General features: G+C 40.4%; 1 long non-coding RNA gene across 1 annotated transcript in view; it reads right to left on the bottom strand.

The window, feature by feature from the left end:
- Positions 1 to 1,152: 1,152 nt before the first annotated feature.
- Positions 1,153 to 15,375, bottom strand: part of LOC143695921 (uncharacterized) — a 51,447-nt gene continuing 37,224 nt past the window's right edge. The window contains exon 4 of the long non-coding RNA XR_013185375.1: positions 1,153 to 1,220. This is a non-coding gene — a long non-coding RNA (uncharacterized LOC143695921). The remainder of the gene's footprint in view (positions 1,221 to 15,375) is intronic.

Below are 15,375 nucleotides of genomic sequence, written 5' to 3'. Positions count from 1 at the left end.
CGTTTCAATCCCTTGTCTGTTTTGAATCATACGTTGTCAAATGTCACAATTGCTACCAGGCCTGAAGCTTGGATTAGTTCTTGAGCTTGTAATGCTTACTTTTAAAATGAATGGCAAAATGCCTACTGACTTCAGCACAAGCAGAGCTCAAAAACTGACAGCTACAATCACCTTCATTTGCACCCCACCCATAGTCACAGAATATATTGGAAGTGGTGTCAGCAACAGCAGTGGCACTGGGGCATTTGTGACAAACTACCTTTGGGGTTTGCTTTTGGAATAAAATCCTCATTTACCAGCCTCTGGTAATGAGGTGGCCATATGACTTTAGAGTGAAGGCATTTTTATTAGGGCCTAATGGTAGATATCGTAAATGAGGTTTGTGAATTAAGAAAACACTTTGAACATTGAAGTGATCAAAATCCCTGATGATAAAGATGGGTGTCAGAAATTCCCCAGTTCCAATTGTTGGTCCCATAGCACTTACATGATTCACTACATGTTAATTTAGGCTGTCTGTACATCTATTGTAGAGGTAACTGTATGGTGGGATGATGGTAATTACATATTCTGTCCTCCACAGCACTCAGAAATGTAAGAGGTGTGCTATGTCAAGAGCAGGGGGAATTCAAAGTCCAGTAAGTATGCCTCATTGGGGTTAAAAAGAGAGCTGCTTCTCTTGCTCATGGAGCTGGAAGAGGCTGAGGTGAGGAGACCCATTCAGATTCATAGCAATAAAGGTTCTGTGCAAAATGCTGTCTGAGATCTCAGTTCTGAAAAAAACCTCTTCCCATTCTGTTGTGGGATATCTGAATCTGTTTGAATATCTGAATCTAATTTCTCATCTGTTTGTATTTTAAACTGTTCCAGACCACGTATCTCCTCCTTTCCCTGTTCCTCCTTTCCATGCTCCCTCGGCAAACAGCTCAATTCCTTACTTCCCTCCAGGAGGAAGGACATCAACGCTGAAAAGGTTAAGTGGGCTGCCTTATGAGTTGGGATGTTGTGAAATTTACACTCATTAGCTTCTCTGGGTGGCCATCAGGAATTTAATTAATATCCTTGACATGGGTTTTTATAACTGGTATCGTGGCTTCCAGATGCCCATTGCTGAGTGAGACAGAGATTGTACTCCTGAAGAGTGACAGCTTTCAGGAGTGTGCAGAGGCTTTGTACTCTGCCTTGCAAGAAGAAAGACAGCTCTGGTTGCCACCTTCTTCCTGTGGGAAAAAAAGGGAGAAAAAAACCGGCAGCCTTTTTGCAGGTAGCCTTGCTCATGACAGTAACATCACGTCTGTTTCTGCCCTTGTCAACACATCTCACTGTCCACAATCACTCATCATCTCCAGACAGACAGCACTGGAGGAGATCATCAATTGCCAATGCAATTCAGCAGATACACTTCATAAATTTTAATTACATTCCCACTGAAAATGAATGGTCAGAAAATATAAAACATCTGCCATCCAGATCATTTACATTTTTCATACAATAAATCATTGGCAACATCCAAAACAATGGATTAAATCATGTGGAGTGTGATAGGTCAAGGAAGAAGAAACGGCACCCATCGTGTGATTACTGTTTGGAGCAAAGCCATTACATGGTGTACAGTATCAAGGAAAATAAAAACATTAAAAAATAGTAACCATTTGGACTTGTCCTCATAAATAAAATATCCCTGGTATCAGATAGACCCTTCTAATGGATCTATTACTGTGTCTCTGGAAAAAATGAGGGATTGTTTAAATAAAAGAATATTTAGTTAATTAAGATGGAGGGAAATGAGCATTTATCAATTGAGTGTCTGGCCTATTTAGCTTGTAAATAGAATAAAGAAGTGATGTCAGTGGAAAATAATCTGTTAATCAGGTTTAACTAATATCATGACTGTTAAAATAACTCAATCAACATTTTCTTCGATAGTGTGGTGTGAAATCCTAGTGTGAGATCATCAAATAGTATTACCAAATATTGTATTTTACCTGACAAAGCATCACAACACAGGTTTAACAAGCCAGGTATGGGACTCAGAGGAGACCTGCTACAGCCTTTTGTTCTCTGTTTGGCAGGGGAGCCAGCCCTGGTGGTGATGCAGTGATGCTCAATGAACTCTGCCCCAGGAGGTAAGAAACCTGTGCTCAGCTCGTGTTCTTCCTCAAACTGCTGGAGAGACAGGCCAAGGCACCAGGGTCATATTTCCTTCCACAGAGGGTTTAAGGCAATGCAGCCAGAGGCACAAATGCAAAAAATTACTTTCTCTTCTAGGTACCACAGATTTCCTCAGATTTAGTGAGATTTGGCTGCCTCAGACTCTTGGAAGTTTTTACTCTGAATTGTAGGTGTTTTGTGCTGTTCAATATTATATTTGTTGTTGTTGTTGTTGTTGTTGTTCTGTTTTGTTTTGTTTCGTTATCTTTTTTTAATGTGCAATTATATTGTTATATCACCTTGTGTTGTATTTTCATCCAAATGGTGCTTTCTTTGGCCATTCTCCTCACTACCTGTAGAGTTTCCAAACCTGAGACATTGTTGTCTCCCCCTTGAACCATTCTTATTTTCTAAAAACTGAAAGTAGTTTTGGTTGGATCCACGTCAAGGCTTGTTCTTTTGTTTGTCTTTTAAATAGTACCAATCCAAAGGCATGGACATCCATGGGAGCAGCAAACTGCGAACACACTTAATCACAAGTTGTTGGATACAGCACATCCTCATCCCTAGAGCAGATGAGAGATTAGTGTGTTTGTTAACCTCAGTATCTTTCCTGTTGAATGAAATGGGTGGAAATCAGGTATACACTGAGCAAATGTTTATTTTGACTGGAAGCCCTGTCACTTTGTGTATTTATGTGAAATAGAGAGATGTATGCTTAGCCTGAGGAGGTATCTGCACTCTTCAAAAAAAGGCCATTGATGAATGGCTGTAAAAGCTATACTTTTATCTGTTTTATGTTCTTCTAATGCTGCTAAATTGTTGTATATTAGGTTAAAAAATAGTTCATTCTGACGTTACATGATGAGCATGTCTCGCAATGGTATGTGCAATATAAGCCTCTTTCATTTGACGATTTACTGCTGTTAAAAGGAAATAAAAATCCTCATAACATATGAGAGAACAATGTAGCTGAGAGATTTTTCAAGGTGTTCAGCTTGAGTTCCTTGAAGTAGGAATAATGTTTTTTTAACTCGATGTATCTGTGTATTTTTAATTCAGTTACACAAATATCAGGGGGAAAGAGGTAGCAATTTTTTCCCTCATAGAGATGTTTTACTTCATACTAAACTCCTTTACAACAACAGTAATTATTAAAAAATACCACAGAAGTGCTGCAGCACATGTTATTAGTTACTATTTATACAGTGACACATATTGCTCTACAGACAAATAAAAACAATGTGGCCTTTCCTCTCTCACAGTGATGGTTTATGGGCTTTTCATTACAAGTTTGGCCAGCTGGTTTAGGTATGACAAGTAATTCTCCCTGAATCTATTCCTTTTGCCCTAAACCCCACCCTGAAGGGATAAGTTTTTTAAAATCACAAAGCCTTTGTGCCATTTTTGTCTGCTCTTCCCATCTTGTGCCCCATCCCCCAACTCCCACCCGTCCCCACACTTCTCTCATTTTCTAACCTTTTTTTTACCCCTGTTTTTTTCCGTTCCATTGTTGCCATCTTCACATCTGCTCAGTCCGGGTCTGGAAGCAAAACCAGCAAGCTGTAGTGCAAAGTTCCCAGTACCTCTGCCCACCCTGGAAATAAAAGGTATTGGCAGACCAGTTTTCCCATTCTTTTCAGTCTTTGGCCTCAACAGTGCTCATCTGTATATGGTAGGATATGGGATAGTCCAGTGCACCAACTGCTTCCTCCTGGCTTTTCCCTCCACCAAATTATCCACTGCGCATTGCTTCCTCCTAGACTTTCACAGGAGTGCCTAGGGAAGCCAAATTATGTTGCTAAGGTGCTGGCTGGCCCAGCATGTAGAAGAGGATATACTCTACATATCCTTAAAGGAAATAACAATTCTGCTTCTGCTGTTCAGGGAGTGCTAGGGCCTGCTCAATAACTGTGTTAAGCCCTTCTTATACTTCAGATTTACAGATTTCAGGGAGCTGGTTGAAGGCATATATTCCTAAGAACTCATTCAATCAAACAAAACCAAGAAGTTTAGGATGTTTGTCCAGTCCTTTAAGTGACTTCATCACTTCTTTCTCAGAGTACCTCCATTGTGAAACATTTCCTGCAAAACTTACACAGATCAAGGAGAAAGTTCAAAAAGGCATGTAGGCTCCTAACATGTCACTCCAGCAGACTGCAATTGCCTAAATTGATGCCATCTATCTGATTCCTTACACACCTGAAGATCAGCCCAGGTAGGTACCTAGAAGCTTCTAACACAGCTCTGGTGCTGGTGACTTTCTCTGGATCAAGTGAATGCTCTTGACAAGGCCTCCAGATCACCCCCACCAGCTGAGCTTCGGTTTGTGTCCAGGATCAAGGTCAGAATGTACCAGCTGGCTTCCTCTTGGGTAAAATCCATCTGGAAAAAGCACTCTGGGAGCTCACTGAACACGCCCAAGGCACACATGGGTGTCTCAGCTTGGTGGGACCAGGCTGCACTAGTCCAGAAAGGCTGCCCTGGAGGACTTATGCCATGACCATGCGGGGCTCAGTCCCAGCTCTTTCGCTGAACACATCTGCTCCTATTGGTGTGTGTGACAAGTGCAGGCACGGCCACTGTAGCTGTGCAGCTCGTCCCAGAGCTGGCTGCGTGTGCACACGCGTGCGCGGGCCGTGTCACCCACACGCGCATGCTCGCACACGTGTGTGCACGTGTAATTTATCATTTTTTTGTGTGTGACACACCAAAAATAATGTATGAGCTCCCTCTGCTGCTTTATACAAAGAAATTAATCAAGAAAATTGCTTGCAAAGCTGAGAGCATTTTATTCATATCTTGCTGATAATGCTGTATGCACAAGTAATGCTAAAAATAAGTGTGTATTATGCTTGCAAAGTACTGTCCAAATATTAAATAATTAAATAAACAGAAGAATCTGTGCTGACTGTTTTGACTCATAAAATATTCCAAATATTTCAAACATTTTTTTCAAATGAAACCTCTCAACATTTTAGATAAGAGAATGTTTTCTGACTTCCAAGAAAGTATCAGTCAAATCAGTGAAAGCTCTAGTGAGAGGTAAGATACATTAAATATAACTAGGGTTTTTTCTCTTCTTAAAGGAAATAAATAATTTTTAAATGCTTAACAGTAATATTTTGTTGGGTAAGAAATTTTTAGATGTCTTTTGCACTGTGTTAAACAAGCTTTATATAGTTAAACAGCGTTGTCATGAGCTACTCTTGAAGTTTATCTGAACTTCTAAGTCCCATAGAAAAAGAAACAGATTACTTTAGTGACAAAAACAGACCCGTGAAGAAGACTATTGTTCTAAAGACTTTAAAAAGCTCTAAAATATATTTTTGTCTTTTCTTTCTTTTCTTTTCTTCCTAATTCTTCTGCTTTTAAAATGATGCAAGAGCACTAACTGAAATACATTATTATTTTATGCACTGGAAGGGTAATTTTGATAAATTGACTTGCAAACAGGTTATTTCCTGAAGGGGTAAAATAAAAAGTGTAGCTCTATGAATATATTCAAAGAAAAAGTTAGATCTGGATGAAAATTTTTAGTCAATTTTTCATCCTGAAAAGTATAGGTCTAGTTAAACAGGAAAAAAAGGATGTATTTCTATCAATTCAAATAATCGGTTTGAATGACTTTTGAAAGATTTTTTTGACATTTTGAATTGCAGAATAATAGACTGAAGATACCCCTGGAGTTATCTGATCCCTGCCCAAATTAAAGTGTCTCAATATTGCTTAAGTGGATGCTTTTCTCTAAAAATGTACTTTAGTTAAAAAAAAAAAGGAAAAGATATGCCAGAAAAGCTGCCAAAGTAGATGAACATTTTGAATCACACTAGGTATTAAATGTGACACAAAGCAATGCTTGACTTTGTCTTAGAACTTAGTAAGAAATTTAAAAATATTTAACCAAAAAATAAAAAATAAAAGCAACTTGATTGTCAGAACTGTTCATGAACAATCATATTGTATGTGCAGGGCTGCTTGATCTCAACTGTCAATGAGAGACGCTGAGAACCAAATAGAAGAAATCTGTTGCTGAAATTGCGCCAACCACATAGGCTGAGCCAAACACAGTGGAGCTTCCTGAATATTACAGGATCACAGAATCATTAAGGTTGGAAAAGACCTCCAAGATCATCAAGTCCAACCTTTAATTGATCAGCACATTGCCAGCATTATGTGACATGTCCAGTCATTTCTTGAACACTTCCAGGGGTGGCGACTCCACCACCTCCCTGAGCAGTCTGTTGAATGCTTAACAAGCATTTTTGTGAGGAACTTCTTGATGTCCAGCTAGAATTTTTGGCGCAGCTAGAGGCTATCTCTCATCCTGTCACTGGTTCCTGGGAGAAGAGACTGATCCCCATCATGCTACAACCTCTAAGTCATCATAGAGAGAGATAAGGTCCCCCTGAGCCTCCTTTTCTGCAAGTTAAACAACTCCAGCTCCCTCAGCTGCACCTTATAGGACTTACTCTCTACTTTCTCCTTACTCTCTACTTATAGGACTTACTCTCTCTGCCTTCACCAGAAAGGCAATGAAGCTAGTGAAGGGTACAAAGCCTTTTAAGGAGCAGCGGAAGGAGCATGAATCTGCAAGAACTGTAACTAATAATAAATTTCAGTAGTTTCAAGTTTTCAAAAATTTTTCATTGCTTTGACTACTTCTGCCTTTTGACTTACAGGACTGATCATTTTCTTGGCTTTTAGGATTCTCGCAACACCTTTGTTCAACAATTTGCTGCATGCTGCCTCTATTGGTTGAGTGGGACTATCATCCTTTCCTTAACTTTCACTTCATATATGTCAACTGATGACCACAGACTGTAACTGAAAGGCAATTTATTGCAGCCACTTTTAGTGTAGGACTGTTTTCTCATTTGTCGTAACTTTTTAAACATCTATAACTTGTTTCTCTATGTGTATACAAATTGATGCCAAACTAGACTAAGCATGTAGCTATCTGTGTTTTTTCCACCATTAACAGCAAGGATAAGAGGCATTTGATATTCTCCTTTTTTGTCAAGGCTTGCTTTTGTGATACTATAAGAAAACAATATTTCTGTCTGATTGAGTGCTGAGCTGCAATTTTGAGCTTTACTAAATAACAGGTATGACAGAGTCCTCCTTAATTGCTCTGTATGTTACTGGACCATGTTGCTCAGGACTGTAACTACTGGATAGCTGCATTGAAAATGAATGCACCTCTCACAAAAACTGAGCTTTAATAAGCCATCTTTATTTGTCCACATTTGCCAGCCCTTTCTACCATTGCAATCTCTCTGTAAACACTTCTGATAACCGAATTTGGGTCTAATAAATACACTACTCACTGATGGAACTATAATTATCCAATCTGCAGGCTTTGCACATATAGGAGTTGTTGAATCAGATATTCTAACACAGGCCCTGATGTCTCTTCTGGCAACTTCACCACCTCAGTAGTTTGTGTTTTTCAGTTTTAAATTGGTAACATTAAATGTCTTTAATAGGTTATTACTGGAATCCTGTAGACAACAGAGACAAAGTGAATACAAATAGAGTACTTGACAAATCAGACTGTAATGGTTGGCAGATCCCATTGGCAATTTAGTAATGTGATCAGGATCGCAGATATTAGAGCTGGAAAAGACACATTAGGTGAAATCCTAGGTTGAGTGAAGAAAATGGCAGAATTTCTGTTGTGTTCAATGGGACCAGTTGCATTAATAGTACTGCATTATATCCTCTTCCAGTATTGGTCATAGCACTCCAGTCTGTCTGCAGTTGTACGGGAGTTCCTTGAATCCAAGCACTGAGGCTTTGTAGGAAAGTATGTAGCTATAAGCTTTATTGTTATCTGTACTCATTTAGCACTGGCCAAACTCCCAAGGCCCTGTCTCTGGGCTCATTCAAAATTTACTAAATTTCTTCTTGTTGTATAATCCTGGTCAGGAATCCAAGGGGATGTACCTGGGACATTACACAGAAAAGGTTGAAGTGACTGAAAACTGTCACAAGATCCAGAATGACTTCTGCTGAGCTCCGCAGGTGTTTCCAGATGTTTATTTAATGTGTGTTGGAGCAACGGGCTCCTTCTTAAACCTTGACTCTTACTATTTTCTACTGTCATCAGAAATATAAATGACCCATTAAAGAGGCAACAGAGTATGCTTTTGATAACAAGATTCTCTGATGGTGGCAAACAGGCAGGAGGCTCCCAAGGAAAGGAGGCAGTTTGTGCTGAGGGTCAGGGTTACAAGAGCAGTGCAGGTCACTCCAGTATTCTATACCAGATGCATAACTTAGAACACACTAAACCTCATTTGTGCTCAGGTTGTCCTAAATATTCCTCAAGTCCATTCTAAAAGTTGAGGTTCAAGATCAATAAAGTGGAAATGTGGCTTCAATGCACTTTTCTACTTGTGGTTGTAAAGAACATAAACTAAGAATTGAGTCCCTGGGCTGGTTGCAGTTTCACTGTCATTTCTCAAGGCTTCAAGCTTCTCTTCTGCTAAATGGAAATTAGAGGCCAGTCTCCAGATATGAGCCCTTGAGAAGAAAAGCTACTAACAGCTGCAAAACTTTACCTGGCATGTAACTAGTGCACTAATATATTCTGCTGATAAAATCCCATGGTCATATATTGTTTCAAATCCTTCCACTGACTTTCAGGCAGTAACTGAAAAGGAAAAATGCAAGGTGATCATTGCCTCAATAAAAACCTTTCAAAGCCAAGTGTAAATGAATGCTGTAAATTTCACATTTTTTTTCCTGTGCGTCTCACAGATCTGAGCTCTGAGGATCAATCAGTTGCACACAGGAGTCGTGACCCTGCTCTCATTGCTCTAAGGAACTGTTGTCTCACTGCATGCTATGACCCTTGGCATGAACCTGGTAATATTACTACTTGTGGGTCTATCAACAACAAGCCCTCTGTGGTCCCAATGTGCTTAGGAAAACTTAATTCCTCTTGTTCCAAATGTAGGGATCTCTTTTGTGCCAATTACCCTTTGACACTGCTATTCAAGCTTACTTTTCCAAACACTGGTTCCATAAACACTACTCCCTTCACAGGGACATAGGCTGGCAATAGCAAGGAAAACTAGTGCAAAAATGTTTTCTTTTGATGTTCTGATTTTGGGATGGTTGCTAAATGTATGTCACTGTCTTTTAGGAAGCTTTGCATAATGGCTGGATAGCTGACTGCCTTGTGACTTAGTCTTCAGTTTTCTTGTAGGTTTAGCAGACAGGTTGCAAATCTTTTGTGGTCCTCATAATAAGTGTTAGATCTTGCTATGAATGTATGGGTGAAATCAGATTCCTACAAATCACTGTTCAAATATGTGTTAGCTTTGACTGCCTGGGTGGCCAGTCACAGTCTCAAAGAAATCTTCTCTGTGGCTACACTAGCTTTGGAAATATATATTTCAGTTATTTCCACATTCTTGAACCAAAATCACTTCCTCTGACAAGGAGGTAAGTCCTGATCAAGCCAGTTCAGGTGCTGCAGCAGCAGCACTGTTAATGCCCAACTCTGCTTGCTGATTCCATAGAAGGAGCATCTGAGTTGAGCATGTATGTCTCTAAGCAACCATTTACATGTGAACTATCCATCAGGGGCTGGGAAGTGAAAATTTGGTACAGAACACACCAGAGCAGTAGGGACTGCTTGGCCTTCACTAACTTCAATACTGGTGACTTTTTTCTACCACTCTGCTACTTTACTGAGCAAATAAATACCTTGGTCACTGGCTTCCAAGGTAAGGTCCTGGTACCTGTTCCAGCTGGGTGGCAGGCTGCCCCACCAGCAGGCAGCTGGGCAGCGTGGCTTAGGCTGTCTCTTTGCCAGGTGAGCAGGCTGGTGGCCCTGGCATACAGCAGCACTGCAAGAGACCTGAAGGAGAGGAAGCACACCTGATGGCAGCTTGTAGTTTGACAGCCTGGAGGTCTTTCACAGACTCATCCAAAGCACAAATGCCACTTCTGGGTCTTGAGAAGGGCAGAGTGAGCTTAAAAAGGATGAGTGCTGACATTGAAAGGAGTGTAGTCGAGGTACACTGGGCTTTCTTCCTGATCACTGATCTGCTCAGGCGCTGTCAGGAATGCACTGCCTTGTGCTTAGCCACGATTTCTTGCACTTTGCTGTAACTCACAGAGCTAGACTATGCTCCTCGGGGCAAGGCTGGTGCTGCCTGCCCGTCTTCTCAGCAGGGCTTCTTGGGTTGTACTCAGCCCAGATCTTGACACACCACCCCAGATGCTTCTCTCCCTGGAGGGGAGCAGGGACGCTCCTGTGCAGCTGTGAGGGTTGTAGCATCAGGTTCACTTTTCAGGGTTACATTGGATGGTCTTTTTTATTGTGATGTTTTCTTCTTCCTTTTCCCCAGGATGTTTCAGTCATGTCCCATGGGGGTGCTCAAAGAAGTAACAGTAAATTTCCTTCCCTTAACAAGTGGCAGTGGTGAAACTGTGCTCCCATTGCTATTGTCCTGGTCTTAGTTTACTGCCAAATCCTGTTGTGGGTACACAGCAAAAAGGGAAGTTTTTTATATATATACTTTATGTATTGTAGGTGGCAATATTTTTTGCTCAGAAAACTTTGCCTATGCTGAAACAAAGAATGGGGATACCCCCAGCCCCAAAGAAGAGAGCTTTGGAAAGTTACACGTGAAGGAAAAAGAGATATACAGCCTATCCACTGAATTTGTATGAACTGGGTTTTTTCTGACATGTTTTTTCTGACATTAACTAATGGCACTGAAGTTTTTATGGCCTTTCATCTTTGATCTTTGATCTTTGATACTGATTATAGCAATTTAGTTTAAAAGGCCTGACTTGGGTCATCTACTATTATTATTCTAGTAGGGTTATAGTACGTTTAGTGTTTTTGTTTGAGCAGCTCAGTTAATTTTAGGTGGAAAAGGCCTCATTCTCCTGTGGTTAGCACTTTGGGTAGTCACTTCCTGAAGAGCTTCCTCTCTGATGGCTCCCTTTGGGCACTCATTTCCAGTGAGTTAAGGTGGGCTTTTGGGTCAGAGCTTAGAGACCTGAGAGTCAGGAGAGAATCAAAGATGATGTATTTTTCTCACTCTCTCTATCTCTGTGCTGCTTTATTTCTGGAAAATCAAATATAACAGTTTAATCAAAAAGGAAGTGGGAAACAATGTAAAAATACTGCCTAGCTTTTGCACAAATAAAGAATAAATGAAATAGAAGCATATTCATCAAATTCCAAGTCAATACTGAAATAAAGCTGGCCCCTGTTGGTATATGCAACATAAAAGGAAAATAAAAAAAACATAGGGAGCAAAGCACTTATGAAAAGGGTTTTTTATTTTGGTGAAATAACTGGTTTTCAGAATATAATAGCAGTAACATAGTCTATGCATAAATGTTATGAGGGGGAAACTTAGGCTTTAAATTAGGTGTTTTTCTTTCTATGCAAAAAGAATAGCAGAGAATTGCTTTGGACACTGTTAAGGACTGGGAATTACAACTTGGGTATTTTGGAGGGACTGAATTATAAAATCCGATGTGATTGATGCTGACAGGGCAGATGGGCCCTTTAAAGTCCTGGCAAGGCAGGAGGTCACACTCCTAATACTATGGCATGCAGGGGCATCCACACAGGGAACTGGGAACCCTCCCAGGGGCTCCCAGCCAGCAGCCTTAAATAAAGTTCTGGTGCAGCAGGAGTTCTGAAAATGCTAATAAATAAATAAATTAAAAAGAGGAAAAACATGACAAAGCCGACTGCAGAGGAACTATCAGTAGGAATATTTGTCTTACAAAGTCTGAGGGAAACTGCTGCCTGTTTCTTGTTTGTTGCTCTTTCTCTTAGACTGATTTTGGGGAAGAGCTGCTCAGGAGCTTTCCCTGGCATGGGAAAACAGTATTCAGCCCTATGATCTAGTGGAAAGTGAGTTGAGGTTGCCCACATTAGCTACACAGTGGCTCCTAGAACTGACCTGACTCCTGCTCAGATCAGCACACCTGCACTACCCTCCTAGAGAGCTCTAATAGCTTAATTCACCACTGTGCCAGAAGGTACCCGCTGGGGCTAGAGAGTGTGGAAAACATTCCACCCAAGAAGATGCGATGACCCACCCAAGAACAGACTCTAACAGGAGATAGGGACTTTTTGCCACACCATAATTCAAAAAGGTGGCTCGGAAAGTGGTTGGGAAAACTTGATGGGTGAGCTCTTCCCTCAGAAGATCAATAGATGCATCAGGTTTTCTGATGGTTCTGAGGTGAGTACTGCGATGATACTGAGTGGTACTGAGTAGTAAGGTGCTGTCAAAGAAAGGCTTTAGCAAATTCTATTCCTTATAATTTGTTCTGGTCTTGCTCTTTGGGATGGAGGAGTATATTTTTTTAATAAAACATTGGGTTTGTATGCCAGTATAATTCTGCTGTGACTTTATCTATGTTATCTGAGTGAAATCTCTTGATGCCAAATGAATGATTCTGGATAATGCAAAACTAAAGCTGTACAGATTAAGCCAAACTTGCCTTGCATATTGTCCAAGAGCCATAACCCCAAGAAAAATACAACTAGAGTAAAAGGCGGGAAAGAGAAGAAGCTCATCAAATTTTTCATTTCCCTTTCCACTGATGCCTTTATGATAAACTGATGTTATAAGAAACAAAGATCTGGAAAAAAAATGGGACCCAGCTTCCTCTTGGCCTTGAGAGGAGACCTGCAGAACTTCATAGCGCATTTCACAGAAACCTTTAATGAAACCACCTTGGGAGTCCTACACAGTCATTGGGGTTACAGAAACTCCAGTTTACTGCAGTTGGGAAGAGGCCAATAAATGGATGCCATTGCCAAGTGGCTGTGGTACCCATAAAGTTTCTCACAAGAGGTTCCATTTTGAGCACACTTCACATCTAGTGAAGGCATTGGTTTTATAGTGGTTTATAATGTGGCCCTCATTGGACTCAACCTAACTTCTGGTGCCAGAGATAGGTGGTCTGTTCAGTACAGGATGCAAAGTGACCTTTCTACATATTGACTTTTTCATCCAGAAAAGGGAAGAGAAAGACAGGACCTTTGTCTGAGGATGTTGGTCAGGTAAAAGTGTGAGAACAGAAAATTAGAATCCCAAGGGAAGCAGAAAAAGACACCAATGCAAAGACACCCTTATGAAGGCATTTGTCTTATCTGAGTACCCTCTACTCTACCCAACAGAGGCTGTGTTGCACCTACTGGCTGTGATGAGTCCCCTTACCCTACTGTCCTTGAATGTGCTCTGGCAGGCCTGCATTTCATGACTGTTGTTATTTACCATGAGTATTCGACAGACAGATGTGTAGTTTGCCTCCTGGGCAGGAGAGGAACTGCTTGCAGAATACTGTTAGCTGGGAAATTTAACTGCATAAACTGAAGTGCTGTGAGTGATGATTTTAGAATTGGCATGTTCTCCTTTCAACTTATAAACCTATTTTGATATTTATATAGACCCATAAAATGTAGCAGAAAAGTTTTAATATATTTACGTTCATAGAACAGCTACATATATCCTGAAACCAAAGCTGTTATTTTTGTTTTCTTTACTTATAATCCAGTAATATTTAAATTATTGATCACATCCACTCAGGCTTAGTAAATCTTGCATTCACATCCACCTTTTTAATGACTGAAATAGTGATTTTTTTTGAGTCTGTGGATAATAATGTTAATAGGCATACAGTACTGAGGAGCTGCTTTAACCCACCTACCAAACAAATATGTCTGCCATGATGCTGTCATGGTTACCTTTGATGTGAAATCATCATCTTATTGTACAAGAAAGGAGGGGCAATGCTGTCTGGGAAGAAGAGTTTAGATGACAATGACATTGATTTCTAAGATGAGGTTCTGCTGTTACCTATGCTGCTTTGACTTTGCTGAAGCTCTTAAGATTCAGCTGAGGGCAGAAATGGAAACAAAAAATGTAGCTTATAGAGGAGTAAAGAGTGTTCCTCATTTATCTGGCAGAGGAATAAGGAATGAGACGGAAGGACCCTCAGAGGCTATGATGTATTTGCTAAGAGACGGATGGAGGTAGAGTGAGTGGAAAGTTTTGATGAAGTTGCAAGGACTGAATAAATGAAGTTCCATTCAGAGTGGGAAGTGTGGTCTTCAACATCACCACTAGTTTGGCTCCAAGTCAAATTAAATAATAGATGTTTTCCTTGACCTTGTGCTACTTTCACAGTGTGTTACATGATATGTTCAAAAATTAAACTGCCTCTTAATAATACTCCTTACTTTGGTGTTATTATTGGAGTACCACATGCAGCCTAATCTTCCAGGCTTCACTTGGACAAAACTTTCAGTGTTTTCAGAACAGGTTTTGCCAAAATGTCCATGAAAAGCTTGTGAATAGAGTTTCATTTCAGAGCAGTACTATACATTCCCAACACTCACTGAAACGGTAGCTGAAATAGGTTGGAAATACCACAGCAGCAGTGTTTGGACATACATCAGCATTGTTTGTTTTCATCAGTCTGGAAATACTACAAGATTGTCTGGGTGCAGCAAGAGGAGAGTGAGTCTGTCCAATGGGAATAGAATAAAATTCTATACAATAGAATAGACTTCAGGTTAAGATGGAGGACACTGATGGATCCCCTTTGGAATCAGCTTGTTCACCTCTGGCCCCTAGAAAACATTCAGTAATGGGCCAACACTATCAAGGACCTGTAACAGTGAGCTCAGAACTCTTTCAGATCAGCATTAATAGGATGTGCCTGTGCTTGTAAGGATGCCTAGTCTGCATTTTTATAGGTGCATAAATAACTTGGCAGACTAAATTAATGCACAAGCCAGGTTAAGACCTTTATAAAAGAAAAAGATTGTTGCATTATTGGCATTAATATGATTGAAAGGGTGAGTGCAGAGATACGATGCCATATGGTGGCAAGCAAGGCCTGTGGTAGGCTTTCTGCTGGGAAACAGGGTGTCACCTTAGGGAAGTGCAGTGGAGGGTGACTAGAGCACCACTCATGGAGATCTTCCTCAGGTTTTCTGTGTCATTATTGGTAAGTAAAGGAATGGAGAATTTAACTATCCTGACCTGCTGTGGAGTCTAGAGAATTTATAGACTTTTTCCCTAGGAGAAGAATTCCTGTTGTGTCCTGCACAGTACTTTTCCTTTAATTGTACTTTGTCTGCCATCTCCAAATGTGCATGCCATCTTAACCCCAAAGAGATCTCTTGTTCAGAAAATGCTACCTAAAGTGAAGACTTTGGAA

Source organism: Agelaius phoeniceus, chromosome 1 (genome assembly GCF_051311805.1).
Source record: "Agelaius phoeniceus isolate bAgePho1 chromosome 1, bAgePho1.hap1, whole genome shotgun sequence".
NCBI lineage: Eukaryota > Metazoa > Chordata > Aves > Passeriformes > Icteridae > Agelaius > Agelaius phoeniceus.
This window is presented reverse-complemented; position numbering and strand designations above follow the sequence as displayed.